A 17,793-nucleotide genomic window follows, 5' to 3' on the forward strand; every position below is an offset into this window, starting at 1 on the left:
ACATTATCTCCAGAGGCAACCCGGACCATATTCCTGTTGTGATAAAAAAAATACATATTTGCCTGATTTGTTTGAAATTAATAGTTAGCAATTAATGCTTAATAGATAGAAGGATATTTCTGTCCTGTTAGTGACTGTGTTTTTATGGTCTCCACTCTAGTTCCCTACAGCTAATCTGGGCGTATAGTCACCAGAGATAGCTTGAGCTGACAAATTAGTTAAAAACTGAATTACATAGACAAGATGTGGTGAGTGTAACCGAGATCGAGATAGCCAGGAGGAGTTTAGAACAATTTCTCATTGTCTCTAAATCATTCTTGCATCTGGGAAACTAAGCCAGGGTGGGGTTAAGACAACCACCCACGTACAGATAACGACAGGATGAAGCCAGAGTGGCGTATGATGCTTCTTGGTCTGCATGAGAGGGGTTGAACCAACCATGACTGAGCATTGTTACTGTCAGCTATTTATAGTACTCTGCATTTGTGTAAAGGTTAGGTTACTCGGTCCAACACTCAAGGGTGGGGGGTCGACCAGCCTCATTATTGCAATAATTCTATGATATTCAATTAGATGATTGTTTGAAGAAATGACCAAGTGTCTCAGTACTGAATTTCCATGACATAGTACACGTGATCTTGGAGCGTGAATTCTGATTGGTCGGACCAATGCTGTACAGACCTGATCACCGGAACTTCCCTTTTGAGTCTTTGTTTGTAGGCGGGAAGAAGCAACATGGAGTCATGGTCAGATTTTCCGAAAGGAGGATGGGAGAGGTCCTTAAACCCATGTCGAAAAGGCGTGTAGAAGTGGTCAAGAGTAGAATTTCTGCGAGTTAGACAGTCGATGTGTTGGTAATAATTTGGGAGCACGGTTCTCAAATCACTTTTGTTAAAGTCCCCCGCAACAATGAACGCTGCCTCCGGGAATGCAGTCTCCAGTTTGTTCGTTCCGGGTCCAAAGAAGATCTTTGAGAGCCTTTTAGGTGTCGGCTTGGGGGGAGTACACAGCCATGGCGATAATCCCGTTGAAGTCTCTCGGAAGGTAAAAAGGACAACATTGTACATGTGTTGTTGGTAATAATGCAGAGCCACCTTTGCTCTTGCCAGAGAAAGCCCTCTTCCTATCCACATGAAAAACTGTCAAACCCACTGGTTCTATAGTGCATTTGGAAAGTATTCAGACCCCTGGACTTTTTCCACATTTTGTTACATCACAGCCTTACTCTAAAATTGATAAAATAGTTGTTTTTTCTCCTCATCGATCTACACAGAATACCCCAAAATGACAAAGCAAAAACTGTTTTTTTTTTCTGCTGGAAATTCGGTGAGGTTGGGGAGGTCAGGGGGGTCGGGTGGAAGGTGAGTATTTTTAAGGTTTTGTATTCCAAAAGTTAGACCCAGGTGTTTGAAGTAGCACGAAACGAACTGATTTAAGAATTGTTTTTGAAAACACTACAAAAAAAACACAAAAAAAAAGTAGAAACCTGCAATGTTTTATCGGAGCTCGAGGCGAGGCGCCCTCTGAGGATGCCGTTTTAGTGCTCTAGATACGGCTTGTATGCTACGCTGCGAAAGAGATAATATTAGTGTGTCATACTTTATTTGGAGAGTCTAGATAGTCCAGATGCTCTACAGATGGTCATACTATCAACAAACTATCTGTTGATAAGCACCTGCTTGCTAAGGTTACGGTTAGGGGTTATGTTTAGAATAAGGACTCGGGTAAGGATTAAGTTCACTATACTATCACTATACTATCAACAAACTACCTATTGAGCATCTACAGATGGGCTATCCAAATAAAGTGTTACCATTATTGTTATGAAGGCTGTTGGTTTCACTCAGAGACTGTCTCTCATTTTATTTATTTTTATTTTTCCATGATGCTAAAATTAAATCAATCCTTTGCGTGTGTTTGTGCATGTCGTGTGTGTGTGTGTGTGTGCATACATGTGTGAGAGATAGAGACAGTTTCTGAAAGGAGAAACGGCAGACGCGATTTCAATGGCCAGGTACGGTAGACTGCCAAGCTCAGCTACTTTGTAAAACGACGTGATATATTCAGTTTGTGTTGCCATAAGGCATCTGGGGATACAATTATAAGGAGTAGCCTAGACACTTGCTGAGGGGAAAAAAGCAGGTTGTTGTCAAGTTACAAATAACAGAAGGAAAAGTGTGCAGTAAGCTAGAACTATAAAAATATATAATCTCTAGCATAGATGTCAACGAATTAACAGTGTTGCATGACAATGTTGATATTAAAGCCTCGTTATAGTGGTGTTAAATTCATTATACTCAGCTCTGAACAAGGACAGGCTGCTGGAGGGTGTAATAAACGTTCTCACTGTTCAGTTTCCCTCTCTCTTTCCCCTGCACTGTTGTCCTCTTATAGCTCTGTGAAAGTCCTCCTATACCTCTGTGAAAGTCCTCCTATAGCTCTGTGAAAGTCCTCCTATACCTCTGTGAAAGTACTCCTATACCTCTGAAAGTCCTCCTATACCTCTGAAAGTACTCCTATACCTCTGAAAGTCCTCCTATACCTCTGAAAGTCCTCCTATACCTCTGAAAGTCCTCCTATACCTCTGAAAGTCTTCATATACCTCTGAAAGTCCTCCTATACCTCTGAAAGTCTTCCTATACCTCTGAAAGTCCTCCTATACCTCTGAAAGTCTTCCTATACCTCTGTGAAAGTACTCCTATACCTCTGAAAGTACTCCTATACCTCTGAACGTCCTCCTATACCTCTGAAAGTCCTCCTATACCTCTGAAAGTCCTCCTATACCTCTGAAAGTCTTCCTATACCTCTGAAAGTCCTCCTATACCTCTGAAAGTCTTCCTATACCTCTGAAAGTCCTCCTATACCTCTGAAAGTCCTCATATACCTCTGTGAAAGTCCTCCTATACCTCTGAAAGTCCTCCTATACCTCTGAAAGTCCTCCTATACCTCTGTGAAAGTCCTCCTATACCTCTGAAAGTCCTCCTATACCTCTGAAAGTCCTCCTATACCTCTGTGAAAGTCCTCCTATACCTCTGAAAGTCCTCCTATACCTCTGAAAGTCCTCCTATACCTCTGTGAAAGTACTCCTATACCTCTGAAAGTCTTCCTATACCTCTGAAAGTCCTCCTATACCTCTGTGAAAGTCCTCCTATACCTCTGAAAGTCCTCCTATACCTCTGTGAAAGTCCTCCTATACCTCTGTGAAAGTCCTCCTATACCTCTGAAAGTCCTCCTATACCTCTGTGAAAGTCCTCCTATACCTCTGAAAGTCCTCCTATACCTCTGTGAAAGTCCTCCTATACCTCTGTGAAAGTCCTCCTATACCTCTGAAAGTCCTCCTATACCTCTGAAAGTACTCCTATACCTCTGAAAGTCCTCCTATACCTCTGAAAGTCCTCCTATACCTCTGTGAAAGTCCTCCTATACCTCTGTGAAAGTCCTCCTATACCTCTGAAAGTCCTCCTATACCTCTGAAAGTACTCCTATACCTCTGAAAGCCCTCCTATACCTCTGAAAGTCTTCCTATACCTCTGCAAGTGCACAACTTAAAAAAGCATCAGCAAAATTCCTCAGAGTCTCATAAATATACTTTATTCATATAGCTAGGACTGAGTTGTTCTGTATCTTGACAGCTGCAAAAAGGCAGACTTTGGTTGCACCGCAAATGGCACCCTATTCCCTACATAGGGCACTGCTTTTGACTATGGGCCCTGGTCAAAAGTAGTGCACTATATAGGGAATAGGGTGTCATTTGGGACACAGTTTTCTGTGAGACTTTAACGGCCGGCTCCCATTGTTAGGGGACTAAGAGAGAAAGCAGATGGTGTGGAGGTGGAGGAGACTGACTAAACTTGTTCAATGACAGTAAGAGCACAATCTGCAGGATAACATGCTGGCTTATGATGTATGTTGATCACCAAATAAAAATATGTACAGTGGAAATTGGACGTGGATACTGTATATTCCAATATTTGAGTCGTCTATTGTACATGAGATGTATTTGAGTGTGTATCATTTGAGGATCACAGTACATTCTGGTGGATTCCTTACCCAAATTAAACTTTGTTTGTCTAACTTTGTTTTGCCTTGTCCCATATCTGCACAAAACGTTCCACTTTGTCCCCAAACATAGTTTATTTAGCTGCCTCTAACACCAGGAAATGGCATTAACCACTTCCTCTAGCGCTCGTATTTTGATTCATCTTTACAGGTTTATTCTCCGCGGGTTTTATTGATGGTAATTGAAACAGGCAGAGGAGCCAATTTACCCAGCACAGTCAAAAAGCGAGCAAGGGTCCCAAATGGCACCCAAATCTGAAATAAAGTGCACTACTTTTGACCAGAGGTCTAGAGACCATAAGTCATCAGGTCAAAAGTAGTGCACTAAAAAGGAAATAAGGTGTCATTTGGGATGCACACATAGACCCTGGGCTCCAGCTCTCTCTCAGGCTTACTATTGACAGACTCCAGCGAAACAGCTGCCCAATTAAACTCACTCATGTGTTAAAAACAAATGTGTGTTAACGCTATCCCTTTGGCACCCACACCGGCAGAGGGGAGGATGCGGAGGCAAATGGACATTTCAACCCAATTTTTCCTTGTTTTTTTTTACCACAAGGCAAGTGGGGATTAATTGACTTTGTCCAGCTTCTGCCTCACCTCTGACAAAAAGATTTGGCTGAGCCTAGAAGGCCAGCATCCTGGAGTCGCCTCTTCACTGTTAACTATGACACTGGTGTTTTGTGGGTACTATTTAATGAAGTTGTCAGTTGAGGACTTGTGAAGCATCTGTTTCTCAAACTAGACACTCTAATGTACTTGTCCTCTTGCTCAGTTGTGCACCGGGGCCTCACACTCCGCACACTTTGTGCTGTTCTGTGAAGGGAGTATTACACAGCGTTGTACGGGATCTTCCATTTCTTGGCAATTTCTCGCATGGAATGTAGCCTTCATTTCTCAGAACAAGAATAGACTGACGAGTTTCAGAAGAAAGTTATTTACTTCTGGTCATTTTGAGCCTGTAATCGAATTCACAAATGCTGATGCTCCAGATACTCAACTAGTCTAAAGAAGGACAGTTTTATTGCTTCTTTAATCAGAACAACAGTTTTCAGCTGTGCTAACATAATTGCAAAATGGTTTTCTAATGATCAATTAGCCTTTTAAAATGATAAACTTGGATTAGCTAACACAATGTGCCATTGGAACACAAGAGTGATGATTGCTGATAATGGAATCATAGACGTTTCCAGCTACAATAGTCATTTACAACAGTAACAATGTCTACACTGTATTTCTGATCAATTTGATGTTATTTTAATGGACAAAAAATGTACTCTTTTTTTCAAAAACAGGGATATTTCTAGTGACCCCAAACTTTTGCACGCTAGTGTAGGTACTGCAGATTGCCTTATTGTATGAGACACTTTTAAATGTGCCTATAGAGGCCATGCAATTCAATACTCATCTTTAAAACAAAAGCAATTTAAGTCAAAATCATTCCTATTAAAAGTTCTTGACGCTACCCATCTCGTTAGCGGGATAATTGTCCTCAACAACCTCTGAATTGCAGAGCGCCACATTCAAATAATATTACTAAAAATATTTATATTCATGAAATCACAAGTGCAGTATAGCAAAACACAGCTTAGCGTTTTGTTAATCCACCTGCCGTGTCAGATTTAGAAAATAAGCTTTACAGCGAAAGCAATCCAAGCGTTTGTGTAAGTTTATCAATCACTAGACAAAACATTATGAACACCTAGCATCACAGTAGCTTGGTCACGAAAATCAGAAAAGCAATCAAATTAATCGCTTACCTTTGATGATCTTCGGATGTTTTCACTCACGAGGCTCCCAGTTACACAATAAATGTTCCCTTTATTCCATAAAGAAGATTTTTATGTCCAAAATACCTCCGTTTGTTTGGCGTGTTATGTTCAGAAATCCACAGGAAAGAGCGGTCACGACGCAGGCGAAAATTCCAAATAGTATCCGTAATATCCACAGAAACATGTCAAACGTTTTTTATTTAATCAATCCTCAGGTTGTTTTTAAAATATATAATCGATAATATATCAACCGGCACTGTCTTTTTCAGTAGGACAGGGAGAGACAATGGCTGCCCAAGCTCTGTTGCGCAAGCAAAACTCATGCGAACACCTGGCGCAATATTATCTTTTCCGCTCATTTTTCTAAATAAAAGCCTGAAACTATGTCTAAAGACTGTTGACACCTTGAGGAAGCGATAGGAAAAGGAATCTGGTTGATATCCCTTTAAATGGAGCGAAGGCAGGCTATGGAACATGGAGTTTTCAAAATAGAAGCCACTTCCTGGTTTGATTTTCCTCAGTGTTTCGCCTGCAATATCAGGTCTGTTATACTCACAGACAATATTTTGACAGTTTTGGAAACTTTTGAGTATTTTCTATCCAATACTAATAATAATATGCATATATTAGCAACTGAGACTGAGGAGCTGGCCGTTTACAATGGGCACCTTTTCATCCAAGCTACATAATACTGCCCCTGCAGCCATAAAAAGTTAATTCCAGGAAATTCCAGGTTGAGAGAATGCCAAGAGTGTGCAAATCTGTCATCAAGGCAAAGGGTGGCTACTTTGAAGAATCTAAAATCTAAAATATATTTTGATGTGTTATTTCATCATTTTGATGTCTTCACTATTATTCTACAATGTAGAAAATAGTACAAATTAAGAAAAACCCTTGAATTACCAGGGACACACTTCCCGCCCTCCTGGACACCTGCGTACAGCACCTGATGCCATAGGAAGGCCAAAAAGATCATCAAGGACATCAACCACCCGAGCCATTGCCTGTTCACCCCGCTATCATCCAGAAGGCGAGGTCAGTACAGGTGCATCCAAGCTGGGACCGAGAGACTGAAAAACAGCTTCTATCTCAAGGCCATCAGACTGCTAAACAGCCATCACTAGCATATCAGAGGCTGCTGCCTATAGACATAGATGAGAAATCACTGGCCACTTTTAGAAATGGATCACTAGCCACTTTAATAATGTCTCCGTATCTAGCATTACTCATCTCATATGTATAAACTACACTCCACACTATTCTACGGTATCTTAGTCCCTTTAAAATTGTGTTTACGTTTTGCATAACTAATCTCATGTGTATATACTGTATTCTATACTGTATTCTATTCTGTACTCTATACTGTATTCTATACTGTACCCTATACTGTATTCTATACTGTATTCTATACTGTATTCGATACTGTATTCTATACTGTATTCTATACTGTACTCTATACTGTATTCTATACTGTACTCTATACTGTATTCTATACTGTACTCTATACTGTATTCTATACTGTATTCTATACTGTACTCTATACTGTACTCTATACTGTATTCTATACTGTACTCTATACTGTACTCTATACTGTACTCTATACTGTACTCTATACTGTACTCTATACTGTATTCTATACTGTATTCTATACTGTACTCTATACTGTATTCTATACTGTACTCTATACTGTATTCTATACTGTATTCTATACTGTATTCTATACTGTACTCTATACTGTATTCTATACTGTACTCTATACTGTACTCTATACTGTATTCTATACTGTACTCTATACTGTATTCTATACTGTACTCTATACTGTATTCTATACTGTACTCTATACTGTACTCTATACTGTATTCTATACTGTACTCTATACTGTACTCTATACTGTATTCTATACTGTACTCTATACTGTACTCTATACTGTATTCTATACTGTATTCTATACTGTACTCTATACTGTACTCTATACTGTACTCTATACTGTATTCTATACTGTATTCTATACTATGCCACTGTATCGTAGTCCAAGGCCTCTCTGACATATATATGTATATATTCTTAATCCATTCCTTACTTAGATGTACGTGTATTTTGGGTATATGTTGTAAGCATTTCACTACACCCCCATTAATATCTGCTAAACACATATATGTGACCAGTAAATTTGATTTGATTCGATTTTAGAATGACTAGGTGTGTTCAAACTTTTGACTGGTACTGTACGTAAAGTATGTTTTATATTGGCTCTGAGGCCAGGCTGTGAGTTTTGTTCCGCTTTCACCCTGCCACGTCTGATGTCATAATGAGGATTATCGGCAGTCGCACAACAACAGATAAGTCAACTGAACTCTTCTAAGTTCCATGCAACGTCTGTTTCTAGTCTAAAACCTAGTAATTAGAAAATGTTTGAGCATTTAGGACTATTCCACTGGTTCTATTGCACCGAGCAGGCTGAATATTAAAGTATTGGAAAGAAAACAAATACTATTTGAACCTAGGTCTGATAGATACACACCAGTGTCCATAATCACCCTGATGCAAACTGACACTAATCAGAGGCCTGTCCTCAATATATACATCAATACATCATACACATCACAGATAACTATTGGCATACACCTTTTTGCCTCGGGGTATGTTGCTGTGGACATGACTGTATATTGGCACACAGCATTTTGACCAGGGGTATGTTGCTGTGGAGATGACTGTTTGTCAGGGCTGCAGAAACACACTAACAAACAGCTCACACAATCATTTCGAAGTTGCTCCCAATGTCAAATTCGGAGATGTTTTTGACACCCTGGGTTTCTCCTCCTGTTGCAGCTGCACCACTGCTGTCGCCGGCTTCTCGCGGCTGGTTAAGTTGAGGCATTCATTCCAAAGGGTGAAGGGTTAAGGTTTGAAGCAAAACAATAAAAAAACAAGTGACTAGCAGTGGGATTGAACATGTAGAAGGCCTCGGAGGCGGATCTTGTGGCTTACGCCCATCCACGTCCGCAACACCCTAAAAAACAAGCCTACTTGATGGTAATAGCGCTTACTGTTGCCCCTAGTAGCTGGTTTTGGAGTCATCTCCTGGCATCCTGGGTACCTGGACAGATGTCAGATTTCAATTGCTCTTGAGCAACCTGTCTGAACAAACACCTACTAGTAGATGCAAATACACAAACAAACAGAGATAACACAGCATTTTTTGTAATTTTAGACAGAAACGAAAGTAGGGAGGGGAGGATGCGTAGGATCCGAGGGAGAGAGGAGAGAGAGAGAGAGACACAGACAGACAGACAGACAGACAGACAGACAGACAGACAGACAGACAGACAGACAGACAGACAGACAGACAGACAGACAGACAGACAGACAGACAGACAGACAGACAGACAGACAGACAGACAGACAGACAGACAGAGGGTGGGCAGATGGAGATGGTATTTTCAAGTCCCGACTTGAAAATACAGATTTTTGACAGCAGGAAGAAGCCTGGAGCAGAACCAAGAGATGTATTTTAGCTGCCAGCCTATAAATAGAGAAATAGGCACAAACACTCTGTTCTGTTTCCTCTTCTTTCAGAACGGATGCCCTGATCCCTCCCACTGGGCACACACTGATTGAATCAATGTTGTTTCCACGTCATTTCAATGAAATTGAACCAACGTGGAATAGACGTTATATTGATGTCTGTGCCCAGTGGGCAGTGTGTGCGTGCAGGCTTTCAAGTGTTTTTTGTCCTTATGATTGTGTGTACTTGTGAGTGTGTACTTAAAGTTAAACAGAAAGCTAAGGAAGCCTGCCCAAAACTTTGTTATTTTCATACAAAGAGCAGCATGGCCAGTGAATGAACACTGAACAGTGAAATGATATCACTGGACCAGCACTGCCTTCTGTGGTGCATTCTGCCACTATATCTGGCAGATAATACTACAGTAGACTGTATCCAAATCACCACGACTACAAATACAGCATGCCGGTTCACTTGGATGTGGACGTCTCGGGTTTTCCATCTGTTTCTTGACAAACAAAGCATGCAGAGTAATTCAAATAGTTACCAATCAAATCATCTCTAAAGAGTTCCATCATAGTAGTTTAAATGAACTCTATGCACCAGAGACTGAAACAAATAGCTGGGATGTGTGTTGACAGAACTTAAGCCTGTGGTTCCCTATATCCTGAGGGTTGACTATGTCTTTCATCGTATCCAAACAGACACAGCCATCCCACTGGGCACAGACGTCAGTGCAACGTCTAGTTTTGATTTACATTTGGTTGAGTTGTCAACTAATGTGAATTCAACAAGTCGTTTAAACAAAGAATAGGAAATGCCCTTTACGTTGTTGATAACTTTTTGCAAATCCAATTATTTTCCTATGTTGATTTAACGTCATCACATAGATCTTTTGGGTTGAAATGACGTGGAAACCATGTTGATTCAACCAGATTTTGCCCAGTGGGATGTCTCTTGGGATCCAATCAATACAAAGGAAAACAAAAGAAAGAGGAGAGCACCTGACGTGTGCTACAGCTCAGGTCTACAGAGCTACCAATGAATTACCTCACTGTCCTGCTCCTGCCTCTCCTGTACTACCTCTGCTAATTTATTTACCCCTTTACTGCTGCAGGGTCTCGCCGACAGAACCAGCAGACTCGTTAGGGTCCAGAAAGCTCAACTATGGGCCTCCTCCTCTCTTGGATGCCTCTCGGTAGTCCAAACTGGCTTCCTCTCCTTCCTCTCCCCTCATCACTGTCAAACGCTCCCTAAAACACTTCTGTGAGCAGGCCTTTCTAATCGACCTGGCCCGGGTATTCTGGAAGGATATTGACCTCATCCCGTCAGTTGAGGATGCCTGGTCATTCTTTAAAAGTAACTTCCTCACCATTTTAGATAAGCATGCCCGTTAAAAAAATCCAGAACTAAGAACAGATATAGCCCTTGGTTCACTCCAGACCTGACTGCCCTCGACCAGCACAAAAACATCTTGTGACGGACTGCAATAGCATTGAATAGTCCCCGCGATATGCAACTGTTCAGGGAAGTCAGGAACCAATACACGCAGTCAGTCAGGAAAGCAAAGGCCAGCTTCTTCAGGCAGAAATTTGCCTCCTGTAGCTCCAACTTCAAAAAGTTCTGGGACACTGTAAAGTCAATGGAGAACAAGAGCACCTCCTCCCAGCTGCTCACTGCACTGAGGCTAGGTAACACTGTCACCACCGATAAATCCATGATTATCGAAAACTTCAACAAGCATTTCTCAACGGCTGGCCATGCCTTCCTCCTGGCTACTCCAACCTCCGCCAACAACTCCGCGGGGGGCAGCTACTTGCCCAAGCCTCTCCAGGTTCTCCTTTACCCAAATCCAGATAACAGATATTCTGAAAGAGCTGCAAAACCTGGACCCGTACAAATCAGCTGGGCTTGACAATCTGGACCAGGGGTGTCAAACTCATTTCGCATCGTGGGCCACATACGGCCTAGGGAGATGTCAAGTGGGCCGGACCATTAAAATTATACCATACTCTGCTATAAATAACCAAAATATCATGTCTTTCCTTTGTTTTGGTGTAAAGAAGCACAAGAACATTAGGAAAATATTGAAATTTAATGAACTATCCTTTTACAAAACATTTCATGAAACACCTCATATTTCCTTAGACAAATGTGCAATTTACTTTTATCATTCACAAATATGCATTGCAACTGATCCCACTGATTGTACAAAGGCACAAAACTTTAATTGGTACTGAAAAATATAGTAATGCACTTTAAGATTAAATGAGACTTTTAAAGAAAGGAATTTTTAAACCACTTACACATACGCATATAAAATCTAAATGTAATCCCTGCGTACACCTTACAAACTAAGGAGAGTGATTTTAAATGTGTAATGAAGAAAGTGTTCGCCTGTCCTGTAAATCTGTAAACTTCATACATGAAACATACATACACATACAATACATACTGAAAATTTATGGAGTTGTATGAACAGTAGAATTCCATCACACAACTTTTGTTTTGAAGCTGCTGACTAACATTAAAGTGCACATTTTTTAAATCACCACAGTAAGGATTCATCTTCACAGAGCTGTATTCTTTCAATGCAAACAGTATCTAAGGCAGCATTTTAAAGGTGTTAGTCTAGTTTTTCGCTGTGATGAGTCTCGTAGTGGCGTCGAATATTATATTCCTTCAATACCGAAACTTGTTGCAAACACACCAAGCACAAAGGTTTTCCGTGCATCTCTGTAAATAAATAGGACGTGGTCCATTTTTCTTTGAAAATTCTACACTCCTTATCTACTTTTCTCCGTTTGGATAACGACATTTTGGCTAATGAGGGTGTAGCGGAGAGGTAGAGACCAAGGTACTAACAACGTCGTAACAAGCAGCAGATGGCACATTGATACCGTCTGCTGTTTTCAGTCTGTCTCAGTGATGCGGCTTGTCTTCTACTCTGATGGAAAGAGTGCGCCCTTAGCGGATAATCCATGAATTGCAGCGAATTAAAAATATTAATTCCATGTCTTTTATGCATTTTTTCCACTTTCAAATTATCCTGCGGGCCTGATCGAACCTCCTTGGGGGCCGGTTCCGGCCCGCGGGCCGTATGTTTGACACCCCTGATTCTGGACCCCTATTTCTGAAACTATCCTCCGCCATTGTCGCAACCCCTATTACCAGCCTGTTCAACCTCTCTTTCATATCGTCTGAGATCCCCAAGTATTGAAAGCTGCCGCAGTCATCCCCCTCTTCAAAGGGGGAGACACCCTGGACCCAAACTGTTACAGACCTATATCCATCCTGCCCTGCCTATCTAAGGTCTTGAAAGCCAAGTCAGCAAACAGGTCACTGTGGTCCCCCTTCTGGTCCCCTTCTGATGACCAGGTGGCGAATCGCATCTCTGCATGTCTGGCAGACATATCAGTGTGGATGACGGATCACCACCTCAAGCTGAACCTCGGCAAGACGGAGCTGCTCTTCCTCCCGGGGAAGGACTGCCCGTTCCATGATCTCGCCATCACGGTTGACAACTCCATTGTGTCCTCCTCCCAGAGCGCTAAGAACCTTGGCGTGATCCTGGACAACACCCTGTCGTTCTCAACTAACATCAAGGAGGTGGCCCGTTCCTGTAGGTTCATGCTCTACAACATCTGCAGAGTACGACCCTGCCTCACACAGGAAGCGGCACAGGTCCTAATCCAGGCACTTGTCATCTCCCGTCTGGATTATAATATATAATATAATAATAATAATAATAATAATAATATATATGGATTACTGCAACTCGCTGTTGGCTGGGCTCCCTGCCTGTGCCATTAAACCCCTACAACTCATCCAGAACGCCGCAGCCCGTCTGGTGTTCAACCTTCCCAAGTTCTCTCACGTCACCCCGCTCCTCCGCTCTCTCCACTGGCTTCCAGTTGAAGCTCGCATCCGCTAGAAGACCATGGTGCTTGCCTACGGAGCTGTGAGGGGAACGGCACCTCAGTACCTCCAGGCTCTGATCAGGCCCTACACCCAAACAAGGGCACTGCGTTCATCCACCTCTGGCCTGCTCGCCTCCCTACCACTGAGGAAGTACAGTTCCCGCTCAGCCCAGTCAAAACTGTTCGCTGCTCTGGCCCCCCATTGGTGGAACAAACTCCCTCACGACGCCAGGACAGCGGAGTCAATCACCACCTTCCGGAGACACCTGAAACCCCACCTCTTTAAGGAATACCTAGGATAGGATAAGTAATCCTTCTCACCCCCCTAAAAGATTTAGATGCACTATTGTAAAGTGGCTGTTCCACTTGATGTCATAAGGTGAATGCACCAATTTGTAAGTCGCTCTGGATAAGAGCGTCTGTTAAATGACTTAAATGTAAATGTAAATGTCACTGACCATCTCGAATCCCACCGTACCTTCTCCGCTGTGCAATCTGGTTTCCGAGCTGTTCACGGGTGCACCTCAGCCGCGCTCAAGGTACTAAACGATATCATAACTGCCTTCGAAAAAGACAGTACTGTGCAGCCGTCTTCATCGTCCTTGCCAAAGCTGCAGACTCGGTCAATCACCATATTCTTATCGGCAGACTCAGTAGCCTCGGTTTTTCGGATGACTGCCTTGCCTGGTTCACCAATTACTTTGCAGACAGAGTTCAGTGTGTCAAATCGGAGGGCATGCTGCCCGGTCCTCTGGCAGTCTCTATGGGGGTGCCACAGGGTTCAATCCTCGGGCTGACTCTTTTTCTGTATATATCAATGATGTTGCTCTTGCTGCGGGCGATTCCCTGATCCACTTCTACGCAGACGACACCATTCTATATACTTCCGGCCCGTCCTGGACACTGTGCTATCTAACCTCCAAACAAGCTTCAATGCCATACAACACTCCTTCCGTGGCCTCCAACTGCTCTTAAACGCTAGTAAAACCAAATGCATACTTTTCAACCTTTCGCTGCCTGCACCCGCACGCCTGACGTCACCACCCTGGATGGTTCCAACCTTGAATATGTGGACATCTATAAGTACCTAGGTGTCTGGCTAGACTGTAAACTCTCCTTCCAGACTCATATCAAACATCTCCAATCGAAAATCAAATCAAGAGTCTGCTTTCTATTCCGCAACAAAGCCTTCACTTCACTTACCCTAGTAAAACTGACTATCCTACCGATCCTCGACTTCGGCGATGTCATCTACAAAATTGCTTCCAACACTCTACTCAGCAAACTGGATGCAGTTTATCACAGTGCCATCCGTTTTGTCACTAAAGCACCTTATACCACCCACCACTGCGACTTGTATGCTCTAGTCAGCTGGCCTCGCTACATATTCGTCGCCAGACCCACTGGCTCCAGGTCATCTACAAGTCCATGCTAGGTAAAGCTCCGCCTTATCTCAGTTCACTGGTCACGATGGCAACACCCATCCGTAGCACGCGCTCCAGCAGGTGTATCTCACTGATCATCCCTAAAGCCAACACCTCATTTGGCCGCCTTTCGTTCCAGTTCTCTGCTGCCTGTGATTGGAACGAATTGCAAAAATCACTGAAGTTGGAGACTTTTATCTCCCTCACCAACTTCAAACATCTGCTATCTGAGCAGCTAACCGATCGCTGCAGCTGTACATAGTCTATCGGTAAATAGCCCACCCATTTTTACCTACCTCATCCCCATACTGTTTTTATTTATTTACTTTTCTGCTCTTTTGCACACCAATATCTCTACCTGTACATGACCATCTGATAATTTATCACTCCAGTGTTAATCTGCAAAATTGTAATTATTCGCCTACCTCCTCATGCCTTTTGCACACATTGTATATAGACTCCCCCTTTTTTTTTTTTTTTTTTTTTCCTACTGTGTTATTGACTTGTTAATTGTTTACTCCATGTGTAACTCTGTCTTGTCTGTTCACACTGCTATGCTTTATCTTGGCCTGGTCGCAGTTGTAAATGAGAACTTGTTCTCAACTAGCCTACCTGGTTAAATAAAGGTGAAATAGAAATAAATAAATAAAATCTGCACTGATCTGTAAACAAAAGCTAGGTAAATGAAATGAGGATGGCTACCAGGAAGTGTCTTGTACCTGTCCAGTCAGTGCAGAATCAGATGGTGGAGACAAAATGGGGAGAGGCTAGTGTGATCCACCCCAGGAGAGGGGGAGGCCTCTGGCAGAGAAGCTATGAAAATCTCCCTCCTTCTCCATGTCCCTCCACAGTCTCACTACTGCTCCTCAACACGATAGACAGGTAATACGAAAACTGTGTCAGCTAATTAGGGCAGGAAGAGAAAAACACAGATTTATCTTGTTATCGAATTAATGCCCTCCAGACGTTCGTTCTGAGGTATTTTTTCTGCTACTATTATTTGGGTTTAAAAACAGACTGAAATCCCCCTGGGGCCCACTGGACGACGTCATTAGTCTGACTAGCAGACAATGTTCAGGCACCGCCAATCTGTCATGCCGTGTGACGAGAGGGAGGAGATTAGTGCAGAAAATGAGAGAAGGATACGTGAAGAATAGAAACTAATCTGCAGTAACAAGCAGGGAACACATCAGTAAAGGGAGAGGCCCTGTACATCAGTACATCAGGGAGAGGCCCTGTAAGATGGATAATGATTTATTAGGATGTGATAAAGAATAATGAGAGAATAATTATGTCCACCCTCCCTCACCCACACTATTCCAAATATTCCAAATAATAATCTCCTCATTAATAATTCACTATTGGCTTCTCCATACCGATTCGCAATGTCAAGACCTCATTAGCATTCTAACACAGTGGAGACCCATACCCAGCTTTCTGGCACCAGAGGTAGAAAAGATGAGAGGGAGAGGGAGAGAGGGAGAGGGGCAGAGAGAGAGGGGGGAGGTTGGAAGATGGGGAGAGAGGGAGAGAGGGGGAGAGCGGGAGAGAGGGGGGAGGGTGGGAAAGAGGGAGAGGGGCAGAGAGGGGAGGGTGGGAGAGGGAGAGAGGGGGAGAGAGGGAGAGCGAGAGGGGGAGAGGGTGGGAGATGGGGAGAGAGGGAGAGGGGCAGAGAGGGAGAGGGTGGGAGATGGGGAGAAAGGGAGAAGGGGGAGGGTGGGAGAGAGGGAGAGAGGGAGAGGGGCAGAGAGGGAGAGACGGGGATGGGGGAGGGTGGGAGAGAGGGAGGGAGAGGGGGATGACGGACTGACAGAAAATGATAATAACGAGTTTGCTCACTACCCAGCATAGCTGCATAAGCCCTATATTCCTGCAAACAGAGAGAGAGAGAGAAAGAGGGAGAAAAAGAGAGAGAGCTGAGAGTGAGGGTAATACGATAAAAGGTGCATTCAACATGATAGTTGGGGAATGGATTGAGGAAACAGAGAGAAACAGGGATATATTGGTATTCATGAAGTAGAGAGAGCTGATGATAATTATATCTCCCAACCAAGATTGTTAGTAATATTTATGCACCTCTTTGTTATGACTGCAGTAGCATGATGGGACAGGGTCTGGTGACTGGTGAGGAGGGGTCTGGTGACTGGTGAGGAGGGGTCTGATAACTGGTGAGGAGGGGTCTGATGACTGGTGAGGAGGGGTCTGGTGACTGGTGAGGAGGGGTCTGATGACTGGTGAGGAGGGGTCTGATGACTGGTGAGGAGGGGTCTGATGACTGGTGAGGAGGGGTCTGATGACTGGAGAGGAGGGGTCTGATGACTGGTGAGGAAGGATCTAGTGACTAGTGAAGAGGGGTCTAGTGACTGGTGAGGAGGGGTCTGATGACTGGTGAGGAGGGGTCTGATGACTGGTGAGGAGGGGTCTGATGACTGGAGAGGAGGGGTCTGATGACTGGTGAGGAAGGATCTAGTGACTAGTGAGGAGGGGTCTAGTGACTGGTGAGGAGGGGTCTAGTGACTAGTGAGGAGGGGTCTGTTGACTAGTGAGGAGGGGTCTGGTGACAAGGGGTCTGGTGACTGGTGAGGAGGGGTCTGATGACTGGTGAGGAAGGATCTAGTGACTAGTGAGGAGGGGTCTAGTGACTGGTGAGGAGGGGTCTAGTGACTAGTGAGGAGGGGTCTGTTGACTAGTGAGGAGGGGTCTGATGACTGGTGAGAAGGGGTCTGTTGACTGATTGAGGAGGGGTCTCATGACTGGTGAGGAGGGGTCTGATGACTGGAAGGAGGGGTCTGGTGACTGGTGAGAAGGGGTCTGATGACTGGTGAGGAGGGGTCTGATGACTGGTGGAGGAGGGGTCTGATGACTGGTGAGGAAGGATCTAGTGACTAGTGAGGAGGCTGGGTCTAGTGACTGGTGAGGAGGGGTCTAGTGACTAGTGAGGAGGGGTCTGTTGACTAGTGAGGAGGGGTCTGGTGACTGGTGAGAAGGGGTCTGATGACTGGTGAGGAGGGGTCTGATGACTGCTGAGGAGGGGTCTGATGACTGGTGAGGAAGGATCTAGTGACTAGTGAGGAGGGGTCTAGTGACTGGTGAGGAGGGGTCTAGTGACTAGT

Source organism: Oncorhynchus keta, chromosome 25, assembly GCF_023373465.1.
Source record: "Oncorhynchus keta strain PuntledgeMale-10-30-2019 chromosome 25, Oket_V2, whole genome shotgun sequence".
In the NCBI taxonomy this organism is placed as follows: Eukaryota; Metazoa; Chordata; class Actinopteri; order Salmoniformes; family Salmonidae; genus Oncorhynchus; species Oncorhynchus keta.